At 43.6% G+C, this 13476-nt stretch overlaps 1 pseudogene; it reads right to left on the bottom strand.

Annotated features, from left to right (window-relative positions):
* Nucleotides 1-12247, bottom strand: part of LOC117354897 — a 36523-nt pseudogene extending 24276 nt beyond the window's left edge.
* Between the last annotated feature and the right edge of the window lie 1229 nt (nt 12248-13476).

The raw sequence follows: 13476 nt of genomic DNA, 5'->3' as shown, positions 1-13476 counted from the left end.
TAAGGAAGTTCTTCTTCACCCAGAAAGTGGTGGAGAGCTGGAACGCTCTTCCGGAGTCTGTTGTAGGGGAAAACACCCTCCAGGGTTTCAAGACTAAGCTGGACAAGTTCCTGCTAAACTAGGCCATACACAGGTGAGACTGGACTCATTTTAGAGCACTGGTCTTTGACCTGGGGGTCACTGCGTGAGCAGACTGCTGGGGATGATGGACCACTGGTCTGACTCAGCAGCAGCAATTCTTATGTTCTTATGTTCAAAACTGAGGAAAATAAAAGCAAGAGGAAGTGCTGCAAGTTGGACAGAGATGGTAAACAATGTGCATCGGCTAAATTAAGATAATTCTGCAGATGGATGCCTCATGCATGCATTGCCAGGAATAAAATATGAGTTCTGAAATTTGGAGAGGTGGGTAGAATCAGAGGATGAAATTTAAGTTCTTTTGTATTCCACAGGCAGAAGAGGAGAATGTTCTCCCGGTAGCATTAATGCTGTTGACTGTCGTATGATCAAGTTACCTGTTTCGTGGTGTTGTTGCTCCTTTCTGGTGCTATTCTTGGGTCCCTTTTCTTTCAGGTCTTAATGCATTTTATTTATTTTGTTTTATATCTCTAGTCAAACTATATCTTTATATTATTTACTACTCAAAAATGGGCAAGCAAATCATCCTTAAGTTATAAAAATGAAGCCTACCCACTGGAAGCAAATCATGTTGCATTACTATTCAGTCCGTGATTCCCAACTTGACAGCTAACAAAATACTATACACTAACAAGAAAATAGTCAACAGAATAACACAAAATATTAAACTACAGTACTGAAAACAAGTACTGTAGTTCAATATGTTGTGTTGTTTTATTGGTTATATGCTTGTTAGTGTATAGTATATTTATCACACAAAAGAGATAATGGTTACTGCGGATGGGCAGACTGGATGGGCCATTTGGCCTTTATCTTCCATCATGATTTAAAAAAAATCAAAAGCTGCTGCAATGTTACAACTACAAAAAATAAAAATGTAATAAGTGTCTCATAGGCAGCCTGTCACTAGTGACTATAGGAATCACAATTAAATGAAGAAAAAGCCTCAAATACATATCCTGGCAGCACTTACAACATATTAAACAAAGTTACCTATTCTCATGGACAAAAAAGCTTCACTCTGAATGCCTCTAATAGTCTGTAAGTGAAAACGGCAGCCGTTGATGTGCACAAACAGATAACTTATCTGGTATCACCAAAAATTACTGTGAACATTTCAAATCCTTCCGACCACCATCTTTTGATTCCCACAGAACTCCCATACACAAACCTAAGCAAATAGCTGATAACATAAGACAAAATACTAAAATATTGACTACATAATATAATAAATTAATGCTTGCTTTTTCCAGTACATCTCAACTAGCTTTAAACCTTCATTTGCAAACTTAGGAACTAGCGATCATTTCTTTATTCAACACTATATACTGCTACCTCCCTAATGCTTCAAAGAATGAAGGCAGAGATTGATGAGACAGAGGACGAGGACAAAGAATGGCACGAAGGAGGATGAAGAGCACAACATGAGCTTAATCTAGGCACGGGTTCTCAACCCAGTCGTCAGCACACACCTAGCCTTTCAAGTGTTCAGGATACCCGCAATAAATATGCATGAGGCAGATTTGCATGCCCTGCCTCCATTGTATGCAAATTTATCTCATGCATATATACATGGTGGATGAATATTCTGAAAACCTGACTGGCTAGGTGTGTCCTGGGGACAGGCTTGAGAACCCCTGCCCAGACTGAAACACAAAGCAGCTATACACAATGAGGGGGTGAGAAAAAAGAAGTCAGGGAAGGCAGACAAAAGATGGAGTGACCTGCTACACACCACCAGAAGTACTTAATCATCATCCTGACAAATATTGTCCAATGTCCATTAAACCAATTACACAAAACAATCAGAAGGAGAGTACTTTTTCTGCAAATACCTACCTGCAGAAAGAGTAGGTGCAATCTGACTGTACAAATTAGGGACCCCCTGTAAATTTCACAACAAAAGCCACACAGATATACATGTGGAAGAATAACCTAGGGCTCCTTCTGTCAAACCATGGTAGAACTTTTTACCGCAGGCCAACAAGTTAAATGTTTCTACACTCATAGGAATTGAACAAACGTTGGGGTATTTACCATGGTTTGATAATAGGAGCTCCTAATGATTAAAGCAGCCAGCTGAGTGCCAATCCTAAGATTCAGTGATTGCAGGTTCAAGTCCTACTGAAGCTTTTGGAATTTTTTTCTTTTTCTTTTTATTATGAGCCTTCTAGAGACAGAAAAATACCTATTGTGAATTCTTTTATCTCCATTCAGTGGAGAACTGCTCAATCGAAGCACCTTCCTGTAACCTGGACACAACAATTTCCAGTGTTGTTTAAAGTACTTTGTCAAAGTACTTGAGTAAAAAGTAAAAATAAATCTATTTTTTTTAATACTTAAGTAAAAGTACAATGAAGAATACATTATAAATTTACTTAAGTAAAGTAAAAATGTAATTGCCTAATTAATATTTTTTGAGTAAAAAATAAAAGTATCATAACTATAATCAGTGCAACTATTATTAATGTTTTTTTTATCCCAACAACGTTATTGCTCTACAATTCAATCCACTTTCCTTTCAGTTAAACTAACCCCCTCCTTTAAAAAGCTGCGCTAGTATTTTTAGTGACAGCCAAGGTAGTAACAACTTGGATGCTCATAGGAATTTTATGAGCATCAGAGCTGTTTCCGCGGTGGCTGGTGCTAAAACGCTAGCATGGCTTTGTAAAGGAGGGGGTTAATTATTGTGAGAGTGCTTATGTGTTATTTAACAAGCACAGCTAAAAAGGTGTTCAGCAACTGCATTGACAGAAAGTGTGTTGCTTGGTCAGATTAAAAAGTTCCTTCAAATCAGACAATGCTACCATATTGCTGATATCTTTTGACTGGGTCTGCAGACATTGATCAAAGGAATCTGTTTGGAACATTTGACTTCCATATAGTGAAGATTACTTTATCATCATCATCATTGTTGTTATCATCTTCATTAGAAGCAGTGAGGTCTAATCCATCACTTGCATCCTTATCTTCCTTATCATCATGCTGGCCAATTAAAGAGAAGGCTTTCACAAAGTTGGTATCATTGTCTGTTATTTTTCTAACAATTTTTCTTCTGATGACAAACTCTATTTGAATATCTTACAGACAGGGCTGCCATCAGAAATTTCTGGGCCCCTTACTGAGCAATCCTATTGGGCCCCCCCACGCACCCCTTCCCCCCCCTGGCCCCCCTTCTTCCATGGGCCGAATACACACATACTTTTCTCTGTCGCCGCACTCTTTGACCAAAAGATTTGTAAGCCTGCAACCACGTCAAGGTAGACTCTTTCAGCAGCTCCCCTCCCTCCCCCTTACCTTTGTGGCCAAGTCAAAATGATCTACCAACAATAAAATTTTAAAAACACAAAGCGCGCTGTACGCAGAGAAAATGTTAATTATCATTTATATTCCGCGGGTTTTCAAAGAGGTCAAGGCAGATGACTTTAAGCAATGTCACCTCAGTAACAACTATACAAAAATAGACAAATATTCCCCTTCTCTTTTTACTAAACCGCGATAGCGTTTTTTAGCGCAGGGACCTGAGCTGAATGCCCCACGCTGCTCTTGAAGCTCATAGGCTCCCTGCACTAAAAAACGCTATTGCGATTTAGTAAAAGGGGGCCATAGTGCAAAATATAGACAGCATATATAAATTCTCAAAACGGACACATTTTGATCACTAAATTGAAAATAAAATCATTTTCCTACCTTTGGTAATTTCATCAGTCTCTGGTTGCACTTTATTCTTCTGACTGTGCATCCAATATTTCTTCCCTTCTTTCAGCATCCTGTATGCTTCCTCTCCTCCAGACCTCATTCCCTCCCCAAACTTTTTCTTTGTTTCACCCTGCCCCCTTCTTTCTTTTTCTCTCTCTCCATACCCCCTTTCATTCTGTATGTCTGTCTTTCTCTCTCTCTCCGTGCCCCATTTTTCTTTGTTTCACCCAGCCCCATTTCTTTTTTATTTTTTCTAGCTCCCTGTCCCCCCTTTCTTTCTTTCTCCTTGCCCTCCCCTATGCCACAAGCATTGGAAAAATGCTGCCACCGCCACTGGGGAATAGGTTGCTATCGGGAACAGGCCGGCGCCGAGTTTGCCCTGCTTCTCTTCCCCGCGGGGTCGACCAACTCTCGCCACTCAACGTCAATTCTAACATCGGAGAGGACGTTCTGGGCCAGCCAGGCAGCGATTGGCTGGCCCAGAACGTCCTCTCCGATGCCAGAATTGACGCGGGTGGCGAGAGTTGGTCGACCCCACAGGGAAAAGCAGGGAGAACTTGGCACTGGCCTGTTCCCAATGGCGCCGGTGGCACTCAAGTGGCTAAAGAGACACAGTTTGCCAGCCTAGGGAGAACACTGGAGTGTGGCCAGCTATGCACCCCCTTGGGGCGTAAACCCAGGACAGACCGCCCCACCCCCACCTTGGTATGCCACTGTCTGTACCTCCCTCCCTCCCTATGACCCAAAATTCTCCTTTCTTCTATTCACCATGTACACAACCATCTCTTTCCCTCCCTTCCTCTCTCCCAAGTCCTTGCCTTCTGTGTCCAAAAACACATTCCCTCCCCCACCTCAGCATCTCTTTCCCTTCCTTCCTCTCTCGCAAGTCCATGCCTTCTGTGTCCAAAAATGCATTCCCTCCCCCACCTCAGCATCTCTTTCCCTCCCTTCCTCTCTCCCAAGTTCATGCCTTCTGTGTCCAAAAACCCATTCCCTCCCCCACCTCAGCATCTATTTCCATCCCTTCCTCTTTCCCAAGTCCATGCCTTCTGTGTCCAAAAACCCATTCCCTCCCCCACCTCAGCATCTATTTCCCTCCCTTCCTCTCTCCCAAGTCCATGCCTTCTGTGTCCAAAAACCCATTCCCTCCCCCACCTCAGCATCTATTTCCCTCCCTTCCTCTTTCCCAAGTCCATGCCTTCTGTGTCCAAAAACCCATTCCCTTCCCCACCTCAGCATCTCTTTCCCTCCCTTCCTCTCTCCCAAGTCCATGCCTTCTGTGTCCAAAAACCCATTCCATCCCCCACCTCAGCATCTCTTTCCCTCCCTTCCTCTCTCCCAAGTCCATGCCTTCTGTGTCCAAAAACCCATTCCATCCCCCACCTCAGCATCTCTTTCCCTCCCTTCCTCTCTCCCAAGTCCATGCCTTCTGTGTCCAAAAACCCATTCCCTCCCCCACCTCAGCATCTCTTTCCCTCCCTTCCTCTCTCCCAAGTTCATGCCTTATGTCCAAAACGCACTCCCTCCCCCTTTTGTGTTCCCCGTTTGCCTCCCAGCTCTTCTTAGCAACTTTCTCAGCAAAATGTAGCTCGAGCCGCGTAGGCTTGTCTTCTATTTCCTGCCTATCCCGCTACGCACACATAGCCGACCAGAAGTTTTCCCCGACTTCAGCGCTGACGTCGGAAGGCGGGCTTTGCTTAAGCCCTCCCTCCGACGTCAGCGCTGACGTCGGGGGAGACTTCCGATTGGCTGTGTGAGCGGCGGGGCAGTCGGAGTAGAAGACGAGCCTTGCGGCTCGAGTTATATTTAACCCCGCGGGTCCCCCATCGTCCCCTTCAGCTCTCTCTCCTGTGCACCCCCTTGGGGCGTGCACTCGGGGCGCACCGCCCCTCCTAGGTACGCTACTGGCCCATGCCCCCTGTCAGCTCCGGGCCCCTGAATGCAGGACTGGTAGTACTGCCCTGATGGCGGCCCTGCTTACAGAACTGATTCAAGAACATCAAATGTGTGGGAACCTTTCACTCTTGAGGCCAAACAAGCAGACTTCCTCTCTAAAGACTATCAATCTAGTCAGGACAATCACCCCAATGTAATATTTTCCATCAGTTGATCAACAGTCTGTTGTGGTAGAGACACATGTTCACCAAGAATTGCAACCAATTTCACATTTTTCTCTGTTTCAAAGTGACCCAACTCAGCACTGTTTTGTTTGGCTTAAGACCAATTATCTTTATTTATATATTTCTATATCTCACAATCCAAAGTTCTTGGCAGTTCACAAGAGAACATACACAATAAATCAAACAGACAAAACATAAATTTAAACATAGTAATTTGTTTGAAGTTTCTTCCTGAAGGTGTCTGATATTCAAAAATGGATGTGTTTTGGCTGTTCAGAGCATGCCATGCTGCTGTTAATTACAGTGGTGTACCAAGGGGGAGTAGGGGGTGGTCTGCCCTGGGTGCAGACCCTAAGGTGGTGCTCCTGAGTTTGGCGTCATGGTCCGGAAACTTCACTGCTCTGCTGGTGTCGGGCCTTCCTCTCTGCCAGGTCCTACCTTCGCGGAAATAAGAGGAAGGCCCAATGCCAGCAGAGCAGCAAGTTAAGGCTGCCAACAATGAGGGAATGTTCTGTTTCTTGTAGCCCACTGGGGCCTTTCCTTTGCTGCATCACTGATGACGCAGCAGAGAGAAGCCTTGGTGGAGCAGGCTGCAAACAATCTCACATGGGTGAGGTGCTGCACAGGGTGATGGGAGCAGGGCTGGCATTAGGGTCCCACAGCACTTTGTCAGTTTGTCAGCGGGATAGGGAAGACAGGGTGATGTCAGACCGGCACTAAATGAAGGAGAAAGACAAGACATGCCAGCCAAGGAAGCCCTCTGGACCAGCTAGCATATCTTTTCTTTTATAGTAGAATAGGGGAGGAGTTTAAAGAAGTTCCAGACCGAGGGTGGGGGAGGTGATATGAAGGGGAAGAACTTGTGGGGCCCAGAAACAGGAGATTTAGAAAGATGATGGGTAAAGTTCTAGAGGGAGACAAGAGAAAAGGAGAAAAGTTGGACACGGGGTGATGTGGATAGAGGGAGGGAGAAAGAGCCACTTGAAGGGAGGACATTTGGGAAGAGAAAGGGAAAGTGGTGGACCTGGGGGAGGGAGGGAAAGATATAGGATGGGAGAGTAGGGTAGTTGGGAAGAGAAAGGGGAGGGATGGTGGACCAGGGAAGGAGGGAGAAAGATGGGAGGGCAGTTAGGTAGAGAAAGGAAGAGAAGTTGGGCATCTCTTTAATTCCTTCTATCTTATTCAGCATCAAGGAGGTAAGGAAGAAGAACAGAAAAGAAAGGGAGAAATGTTGGACCATGGGTGGTAGGGGGATAGAGAGAAGAAGAGATGAACCCATGGGAGGGCAGGAAGGAAGAGAGGTGGGATAAGAAGATGCTAGAGAATGGGGAAAAAGGGACAGAGAGATATAGCCTGACAAGAGTAGCGGGAGATTCAGGAAATAATGGAGCCATGTGGAAGAGGTCAAAAGGGGGATGACAAGAAGATGAATGAGACAACAGTGAGAGAAAAGTGAGTACAGTGATAGAAATGTAATGGGGAGTACATAGAAGGAAACGGGAGACTGGGAAAGGAGTGAGACAGGAAATGGGAGAGCTAGAGCATGAGAAATGGAGATGGAAAGTTGGTAGGTAGCTGAAAAGTAAAAAGGGTGGAATTTGAGTGGATGGAGAGGCAGAAAAGAAAAAAGGATGGTAAAAACTAAAAAGGAAAGATCAATACAGTGTTCACCTGCAAATTCATGGTTCACGAATTGCAGACTTGTTCATTCGTGGTCTGCTCCGATCGCCTCTTCTGGTAGTAAAGTCGAGCTACACCAATCAGGATCTGTTACATAGAGCGTTATGGACCCCTGTTCATTTACAAAAATTGGATAGCTCTATGTCTAATAAATGTTGGCACTGTCATCTAGAAGCAGGGACTTTAGATCATTTATTATTCTATTGCCCATTTATTATGAATTTCTGGAAATCAATTTGGGACCAAATTAATTGTTTATTAGATAACCCAGTGGCATTATCATATGATACTGTGCTATTTGGTATGGCAATGAGAGCAAAAAGTCAGATTTCTACAAACAATAATAAATTATTACTCATAATGACTGGTGTTGCCATTCAACAAATTACATATAATTGGAAAGATCGGAGTAGATTAAATTATAATTTCTTGTGGAATTCTTTATGTCATGTTTATAAAATGGAGAGATTTATTGCAATACAGCGGGGATGTTTCAGGAAATTTCAAGATGTGTGGGAGCCATTAACAAAATATTGTACTGTTTAGATGAAATTGTTTCCCTTAAATTTACAAGTTCAATAGTGAGGGGGGAGGGGGGTTATTTTACTATTACATATTCTATAAGATATTTGGTTATATGGTAGGAAAGGGTGGGAAGGGGGGGTGATAAGAGTTTATGTTTTGTACCAATGATGATTATTAAGTGATGTATTTATTGTTAATTTGTTTGAACATATGTCACACTTATTGTAAGTTTGAAAATGAATAAAGAATTAAAAAAAAAAAAGGATCTGCATGTCAAAGCAGCTCCTGATTGGTGTAGCCCGACTTTACTACAGGAAGAGGCAGTTGGAGCAGACCGCGAGTGATTTTCTTCACCTACTGGCGCTCCAGCTGCCCTCTCCTGTCTCTCCAGCTGCCCTCTCCTGCCTCCCCTGTCTTTTGACAGGCATAAAAACGCATTTGCGGGGGTTCCTGGAATGGAACCCCTGCAAATTTGGGGGGAGTACTTTACTGTATATCAAAGACAGGTGTAGAGAGGGAATACAAAAAGACAGCGGAGATGAGAAAAGGCATATGAACAGCAACTACTAGAAAGAGAATTATCAGAAGACACAAGAAAGCAGAAGTAACAAAATGGGACCAACATGATGGAAAAATAAAATGTTCAGATAACAAAGGTAGAAAGTGTTTTATTTTAAATTTATTAACCGGAATATGTTAGCTTTGGGATATGTTTACCACAGATCTTTGTTTTGTGTTCAGTAGTTTAGCAGACAGTTGATGGGGCCCAAAATGGATGACCACTAAATTTTCTCCCTGCCTTTCCCCATGGCCTATGCTCAAATGCAAAATATAAATAACTAAGCAGATGGAGTATCCCAAAACCCTGGAAGCTGAAGACTTCTTCCTTCAGTCCATTAGCAGGAACTCTCCAAGCTCTGCAGCTGGTGGCAGCTCAGGGAGACTTCTGACTGCCAGACCAGAGGAGGTGGTCTTCAACTGGTAGCACTTTGGGATCCCCACCATTAAGGGAGGAGGCTAATTTTAGGAGATTCTGGGCCTAGGACCTCTGTATATTCAGTACAAAAAGTGCATATCTGTTTTTCTTTCTCTTGCTGAATTTAATTTCTTGGAGTTCCCAGTTCTACATTTGGTAAAGGTCTATGTTTTGTGTATGAAGAAGTCATCATTTAAAGTTGTTTTTATGTGTATTAGTAATGGCAGGAGAGGAGATTAGAGGGAGGAGGCAAGGAGGAGAGAGGATCAAGAGTCCCCTCCTTAATTTCTGCCCTGGGCTTCAGCATGTCTAAAACCAGCTTTGGATGGGAGGGAGAGGTGGAAAACTGCTGCAAATTGGGATAGGAGGGGGTGAAGGAAAGCTGCTGTATAGGGGGTAGGGTTGGGGATAGGAGAGAGGAAGAATTGTTGCACATGGGCTGGAGAAGAGGAAGGGAGATACAACAAAGAGGTAGAAAGGGGTGAGAGGAAGAAATCCTGCATTTGGTGGAGGGGAGGGAGTTATGCATGGAGAAGAGAGAAGAAGAAATGTTGGACATAGGGTGCAGGGCAGGGAGAGATGGTGCATGGGGAAAGAGAAAGAAATGTTACACATGATAATAGAGGGGAGGAAGGGAGAGATGCTGCATGGAGGGGAATAGAGAGGTTTGATCCAGGCACAAGGCACGGAGAGAGAGAAGAGAGATGGTAGTCAATGGGAAAGAAATTTTGGATATGGCAGTGGGATGGAAGGTACAGAGATGGAAGTTGGATGGTGAAACACAGAGAAAGAAGAAAACATCAAATGGGCAGGAGACCCTGGTGATCGAGTTAACAGAAGACAAACAGAAACCAGAGCCTGGGACCAACATGATTTGAATAATAAAATGACCAGACAGCAAAAGGTAGAAAAATAATTGTATTTTCTGTTTGGTGATTACAATATGTCAGATTTGAAATGTGTATCCTGCCAGAGCTGGAGTTAGACAGCAAGCATGAAAGGAAAAGTCTTTTTTGTTTATTTTGTTTATCCTTTAAACCACAGCACTGCCATGGAGTTGGAGAGGTTGTAACCCTATGTAATGTTATATTTTAACACTGTGAATGTTAAACTGTAACCCATAGGTCTTTCAGGGTTTTTTCAAGAGTTTCCTCTGTGACCTGGTTGAATGAGTCCCAGATGGCTGTGCATGGTGGGGAGGTGACAGACTGTTCTATTCATTAGCTGGTGGCAGCTTTGATGGTACTGTCTGTAGGTTTTGATAGGGACCTTTAATTTTGTGGGCAGAATATTTGACAAAATCATTGCAAGTTAGTTGCGACTGTGAGAGCTGATTCTGTTGTGGGCTTTGCAGTAGACTGATTACTATTTTAAATAGTTGCTTGGTTGAATATGCAGCTTGTTCGATGTTTTCAGAGAAATATTGATTTTTGGCTTTTGCTAAGGCCTGGTGGTACTTTGCCATGTGTTTCTTACAATTGAACCTGTCTTCCTCTAGGCAAGATTTTCATGATTTTCTTTACAGTTGAGGTCCTTGACATTTAATGACCCATAGTTCTAGGGAGAACCTTGGGGAGTGTTTGTAGAGCATAGGACCTTTAGAGGAGCTGTTTTTTCTAATGTCATTGTCAAGTGTGTATTCCAGATATTAACCTGTTCTGACACTGTCATCTTTTCATCCACTTGGGGGGTAAGACAAGGCCTCTAGGAAGCTATCAGCAGTCAGATTTTTCATGTCTTGAATTTCCTTCCAAACTGGTAGGGCCTATTTTTAAAAATGTAACGTATTTTTTGCTCTATAAGATGTACATGCGAGTCCCACGAGAACTGACAGCAGCCATTCAGGGAGTGGTGTGGAGACAAGCAGGAGTGTAAAAAGCTTGCACCTGCCTTGTGTGCCGCTCTGCCGCAAGAGATGAGGAGGCAGCTGTCCATCAAGGGAGGGGCAGGAGCGTGGAAAGCTCCTGCCGATACAGTGCTGGACCACCAGAATTTTAAAAAGGTATTGGGGGGAGAGGGTATATTCGCTCTATAAGATGCACCTACATGTCCACCCACTTTAGGGGGGGAGGGAAAAAGTGCGTCTTATGAAGCGAAAAATACTATAGTTCTTAATAGAAAATGATCAGACTATGGAAGGGATATCTTGATGCCACCAGCCTGTGTTCAATGATTTCTGCTCCCCTTTCTCCCCACTAATGTCCAATGTCTGTCCCCTCTCTCTCCCTATAATCCAATTCCATCCAGTATCCTTCTCCCTTCTGTGTCTCTCTCTCTGTCCCTCTCCCTGCAACCCAATTCCATCAGCATCTGCCCCCTCTCTCTCCCTCCACCCCATTTCCATTTCCCTCTCCCTCCACCACTTTTCCATACCAGTATCCTGTTCCCTTCTCTCTCCCTCCACCCCAATGCCATTCAGTATTCTTCCCCCTTACATCCCCACCGTTACTATTTATGCTTCTTGAACCAGCAGCAGCAGCTGTAAACTTAAATGCAGCCATTGCAGAACCTTCCTACACCTCCCCGTGACTGCCGACTCTGTTCCAGAAGAAGGAAATGATGTCAGAGGGTGTGGACCGGCAGTCACAGGGAGGTACAGGAAGGTATCCCGATGGTTCGGGAAAGCTACTGCTGCTGGTTCGGGAAAGCAGCAGTAACAGAGTAGGGCAGGACCCGGTGTGCCGACAGTGCACCCCCTTAGAGCATATACCTGGGGTGGACTGCACCCCACCCCCCATTACGACACTGGTTCCTCATATGCCTAGTAGCGCTATAAAAATTATTAGTAGCAGTAGTGATGTATATGTTTTGTTGTACCTCTTCCTTAATGGCAACAGGACCAAGAGGCCATGGTTAACAACCATACTCTGCTGACAAGCAGTGCTAAGGGATGGCAAGTAACACCCCCAAATGATGACTTGCTACCACTTTGCCCCTCCAGTTTCAAGCAACATGTCTGCCTCAGAACCCTGCATTTTCCTGATCCAGCACCAGCAACTTGGCAGCAGTCTTCTTGCAACTCCTCTGGTGCTTCCTCCTCCTGCGTGTGGACCAAAGAGTACTCCACACAGTGATCCACACAGTACTCCACAAAATAAGCAGCACACATGGCTCAAATAGTGTATTGAACTGTGTGGGAGGAAGTGGCATCGTTGCAGCCTGCTCTGCAAGAGGTAAGAATAATTGCAATGACATAAGAGGTGGGCTGTGTCAAGATAGCATGGCAGGGTTCTTGAGGAGCCTCAAAAACATTTAGAAGTGGGAGTATGTTCATTTATTCTATGAATGTACTCCCAGGGCTTGCCAGAGGAATTTTTAGATTAACCCTGAGTTGCAACCTAGGAGTATTAGAAGTAAGAACATCAGAGTTGCCATACTGGGACAGACAGAAGGCCCATCAAGCCCAGTATCTTGTTTCCAACAGTGGCTAACCCATGTCACAAGTACCTGGCAAGATCCCAAGAAGTAAAGCAGATTTTATGCTGCTTATCCTAGGAATAAGCAGTGGATTTCCCAAAGCCATCTCAATAATGGCTTATGGCCTTCTCTTTTAAGAAATTATCTAAACCTTTTTAAAACCCCGCTAAGCTAACTGATTTCACCACATTCTCCAGCAATGAATTCCAGAGTTTAATTACACAGGAGACCTCTGAGACAGAAAGAAAAGAATACATTATTGGTCCCAGCAGAAAGATGTGGGAAGAGTTAAAAACTCAAAGACTTACAGAAGAGCCAGTCCAGCTTATGGAGGTAGGAACAGCAAATCCCAACTCAGCTGAACTGGTGCAGTCTGTGGAAGGTACAGTTTTAGTGGTTTAACTGATATAACCTTGGATATATAAAATGTACTATAAATAGGTACTACTAACATTATTTTATTGTTCAGCTGGTACACCAAGATTTCAGAAGAGAGATAGTTGTTTCCCAGTGGGAAACAGTGTCAGTCAATCAGTGGCTGAGGTTTCCTTTGGAGATGTTAAAGCAAGGTTTGCAAAGCCATTCCTTGAAGGGATAAAATGCACAACGGTTCCTGTGGTTTAAGCAAAAAGAGCATATCATAAATTAAAAACAGAGAGAAAAAAAAAGTTAAAACTCTTGTGGCCCATTTATCAGGTGAGTAGCTGTGTTCTACCATTCAGGAAAGAGAGGAAATAATGGCATAATATAGACAAGAAATAAGATTTTCAGAAATCACATGGGCTGGCTTTAAGATATGGTAAATATTCTGTTATTATGTAGATGAACCATTTGTGAAAATAAGTAGGATTAGTATGAACACAGCACATGATACTAATCATATGTATATATACAAGCAGGATGATTGATTATGGTATAATG

This window comes from Geotrypetes seraphini, chromosome 2, assembly GCF_902459505.1.
Source record: "Geotrypetes seraphini chromosome 2, aGeoSer1.1, whole genome shotgun sequence".
In the NCBI taxonomy this organism is placed as follows: domain Eukaryota; kingdom Metazoa; phylum Chordata; class Amphibia; order Gymnophiona; family Dermophiidae; genus Geotrypetes; species Geotrypetes seraphini.
The sequence above is the reverse complement of the archived record's forward strand: the minus strand, read 5'-3'. Positions and strand labels throughout refer to the sequence as shown.